Raw genomic sequence first — 5,032 nt, forward strand, 5'->3', positions numbered from 1 at the left:
TTTTGCTGCTTCATTTTTGTTAAACCATTTGACCAGTTGAACTTCATGAAAGAGTCTTACGTCACGTTGGCAGCAGTTAGAAGCTGAGATATTTAAAGTTTAAGTTTTGATACGAAAGGGCTGAAAAATAAAAACTGAAGCTGAGAAACAAATTAGCAAACTGGATAGCAAAACTAACAAAAAGTTGCACTGTAGGGTATTTCTAGTGTGAAACTTGCTCGTGAACTTACTTGTTTAAAGAAAGTTTGTTGGTTTGGTTTTGAGTCTTTATCCTTGGACTGACAAAGCCTTGATAGGAATACCTGGCAGTTTCGCATACTTGTAGAGGCTCTTGACGCAGGGCGGTTACCAAGATCGGCAGAGTGAAATTTCACGGTAGTTGAAGCACAGTCTCTATATTACTAGTCTGGAAGGCTAACGAAAAAGGCAGTTGTCGTCGCTCGTGAAACAGCGCCCCTAGTGGTGGTATAGTATATTATGAAAGCAAAGCACCAAAGTTATGCAAATACAGGCATATTGTCTATTATCAATGGTGAAATTGTGCAAGATATTGTGGTTGCCGACTTGTTTTTAACTAATGTAGAATGTTTAGGATGTTAGTTACAGTATTTATCTAGAAAAATTCGTTTGGTTTACTTTTTTGAGGCTTGGGTTAGCATGACTACAAGTAGTTAAAAAATGATGTAAGTTCAAATTATAAAGAGTTGAATTTTGGCTTCTTCAGCAGAAGACCAAAACATAGGTTGTTGAAAGGCTGGTTAGTTGATAAACTTTTCTGCCAGGAATATTAGGCACTGGTTAGTTTAAAGGAAGGCACTTGTTGCCAATGGAAATTGACCTAGACTCAAGATTAAACAGTAGGCTACTTTTGTCTATTCAAAGTCTATAAATGTGTATGTAGGCTACACTGTACAGGTTATTTATACTGAAGAATTTTTAAAAGATATTAATTACATTATGTAAATCTAGATAAGGCTATATCAGACATGTGCAAATTATGATGCACTGGTCAAATCTATACTTGTCACAATCAACAATTTTGCTGTTCATTAAGAATATGTAAATTACAGTCAAAAAATTGCCCATTCTTGTGGCTAGTGTTCTAGGTTAGGCCCAATAAGTTTATTCTAACTTGCCATTGAATATTTATTGTTTGTCAGCTTACACTACAGACTGCAGATATACTGGCAAAAAAACTTGTTTGAATGCAAACAGCTAGCTTCTTCAAATTATTGTATTTTTGTTTCAGCTTTATTTTTGTGTAACATTTCAGTAGGAAGGCTTTACCGGTAATAGCAATTGAAAAGCCAAGTTAAGATTTTCCCAAATCTCTTTGTTCTGCATTACCAATCTACAAGAATAGTAATGGATTTACAAGCAATGGAAATAGATGACATTGTTGTGCTAGTCGATGAAGTAAGTTGTCTAGGTAGGAAACTCATTCAGACTATTCCTGCTCTACCTATGTAAGTACGCCTACACAGAAGGAGACTGTCAATACAGCGCAGTCTTTAGCAAGTGCTGTGCCTAATTTGTTATGGTTTCAGACTAAATAAATTATTAATGGCAGATTTGCTTCTTTGCTTATATATATACACATAAAATGACTTAAAACATAGTATTGAATTAAAACTTACTTGATTTGCAGATATGCATAGAGTTTTTCTTATTTTTTGAAGTATTGGTTGGCTCATATTTTCAAGTTCTTATACATTATGCTAAAATTTACAGTCAATACGTAACTGCTGGCGGACAAACTGATTATGACTCTATAAACACTTTCACAATCTCATTGCGTGCAAAAGTCGGCTAGAAGTACTTATACACTGTACTTACATTTGAAAGTTATGTGTTGTAGTTTTGCGCACATACAATTGAATTGAACTGAGTGCTTTAGTAAAATGTATAGAGTTTTAAAATGTTGTGGAGCATTTCACCAGCAATAACCGATTGTTGGTTAATCCTCTCCATGATATTACATATGAACACAAACTATTACAGCTCAAATTTTCACTATTTAGGTTGAAGATGTGGAAGTTGATGAGAATGAGATAGGCTATTGCTAAACAGTGATGAGTCAAATTCCGAATTTGATGAAATTATTTCAAATGCAGTGGAAACCTTAGGACTCTCAGAAATATACAGCAATTTCTTTAAATACGAAGTTCTCCCAGATCTGAAAAGCATGGATTTTCTGGCTGAAAAAGAAAAATTCAAAAAATGTTCTTTTGTTTTGCAAAAACCGTATGCATCCATCGACAGATACATTGAAGAAGTGCATATTAAAAGACTTATTACAACACTAGTTCCAAAATTGTTTTTTCAACAACACAATGACATCATAGAAGATAAAGACCTCCACATTTCTGACATCATCATCAACAGTATCATAGCCGATGCGGCCTTTGATGAACTAGATGCTCAGTTCGTAAATTTTTCCAGTGTTCCCTTTGTCGCGCAGTGTCCAAAGTGTTCTTGGTTGGCTGATTGATGTATTGAAATTGAATATAAATGTTGTTCTTTGTCTGCCACGAGCACGTTTCCCGAGAAGGCGGCCGCTTAGACAGAGATTTTCGAAATCTTCTTTTCTGATAATGTGACCGAGAAACTTGAGTTGCCTTTGAGTTATGTTGTTCAATGTTGTTCAATTTCTGACATAGATAAGGATATTGTGCAATATTTGGCAGGAGCTTGTTTAAGATGGGGAATCAAAAAGTTTCCAGAATATGAAAGTAAGTGGTGTAAAAGTCAAGTTTCTACAGTAGGCTATGCTCTTTGTCAACCCATTTTAAGAATAAAGATAGAGGAGGATTACTGGCACCAAACGGCAGATTTTTCAATTTGGCTTTGCAATGTGAGATTCAATTTAGAAAATTCAGGGGAAAAAGAAACATTCCAGTGAAACAAATAGCAGCATCAATGCAATGGGAAGATATCATGGATTCAAATGGAAACAAGAATGCTATACATAAATTAATGCAGCGGTATATTCGTACACGGGCTTATATTTCAGCTAAACATGAACGGCAGCACCATTATCAAATAAAGCGCTCGCAAAGAACAACTAAGAACACCAAAAGTCTTAGACAATCATTGAGAAACTGACATTTTCGCACCGGCAAGTTTCTCATCAAATTTATTTCTGAGGATGTCTTGCTTAGTTTGTAACATTTCTTGCTTACCGTAGTTAACATTTCCTGCTTAGTTTGTAGTTCAGGAAAATATAACCAGACAATGTCAAAGCTGATGTTCTTGTTGTTGTGTATTGTCAACATTTGATTTCTTTGCAATAATATTGAATGGATCCGTCACGGATGATGTTGAATGCATCAACGAGAATAGGTGATTATACGTACCAGAAACTTCATCATGTTATGTGTGGTAGGCTATATACTACATGGTCGAGTGGTAAGAGCATTCGCCTTCAGCGCAGTAGACTTGGGATTCAATTCTTGGTCATGTCAAACCAAAGACAATTTAAAAATAGTGTTTTTGTTCTACTAGTGTTTTTAATTGTGGCAAACTTTTTAGTGTTTTGTTTACTCCACGCAGGTTACAATTATCCTGCAACAGTTATTTGCAATTGCTCTGAAAGTGCTTTATATCGACTCTGTGTTGCCTACAATGATAGCTACCGTATTTCGCATAATCTTCCTCGCTGGAATAGTGCTCGGTTATCGCAGATTGAATAATTGCATCAATAACTGTAAAGCTATATTTTCATTTCTTCATCGTTGTCGAAACTATTTTGACAATCTATTTCGAACTAGGCTATATCACCTATTATTATGGATGTTTCCATAAATTTAATTTATGTAAACTACTGCACTGTTATACCTTTCCTCATATTCAATATGTCCTTAAAGTAAAATAACACGTAAATAGTTCGTTTTCAAGCCTGACCAAAAATATATTTCTCTTCAAATACAGAAGCGGTACTGACTTCAAATCGAATACTGACAAGTGAAATGTTACTACCCCGCTTCAACGAGCGAAGCGCGTTCAACTTCGAACAACGCCGAATTCACATTTGCGTATTGTTACACTTAAGGGGGGCGGTTCTACTTACAATCGCATTTTTCGTACTTGTTATAAATAACAATCTAGAGCTTCGGTAGAGAGTTTGTCTTGTTGAACCATAGGCATACGAAGCCGAGCAACGTGATCAGGTTTAGCATCTTCAAGTTTATTACATTTACATAAACATAAAACTACGCAACAAATTAAGTATCGAACGTTTTCGACATCACAAGATGTCCTCTTCAGGAATAATATACATACAAATTAACTACATCTGAAAAAAATACAATGGTTAACTAAATCTATAAACAGAAAAAGACAAAAAAAAAACTGCACAGTACTTCTGACTAGCTCAAACTCAACGATATAGGTTCCACGAGAATCAAAGGTAACTGCATCAAAAGGTGTTAAACAGGTCACATGATATGGTAAAAAGGCAAGGTGCGAAAAAACTAATTTTAAAATACAGAGAGCAAGAAAGACGAGCCGCAAGCATACAATTGTCTGTTTAAAAGTGGATTGTGACGTTTTATGTACAGGGCTTCCAAGATCTTAGTTTGATACTCAGACCTGCCTCTAGACATGATCTCAAACTGCTTGATAGAAACGTTATTTTGGCATTCTGTACATGAAAAAATGTGATCTTTAATTGCGCTTTTCTGTATAGAATTCAAATTCAGGTGTTCCCCAGCTCTAGTCGATAAATGTCTTGTTGACAAATCGATAAATCGCTTGTATGTCAACAAGACATTTATCGACTAGAGCTGGGGAACACCTGAATTTGAATTCTATACAGAAAAGCGCAATTAAAGATCACATTTTTTCATGTACAGAATGCCAAAATAACGTTTCTATCAAGCAGTTTGAGATCATGTCTAGAGGCAGGTCTGAGTATCAAACTAAGATCTTGGAAGCCCTGTACATAAAACGTCACAATCCACTTTTAAACAGACAATTGTATGCTTGCGGCTCGTCTTTCTTGCTCTCTGTATTTTAAAATTAGTTTTTTCGC

Source organism: Aplidium turbinatum, chromosome 7, assembly GCF_918807975.1.
Source record: "Aplidium turbinatum chromosome 7, kaAplTurb1.1, whole genome shotgun sequence".
In the NCBI taxonomy this organism is placed as follows: Eukaryota; Metazoa; Chordata; class Ascidiacea; order Aplousobranchia; family Polyclinidae; genus Aplidium; species Aplidium turbinatum.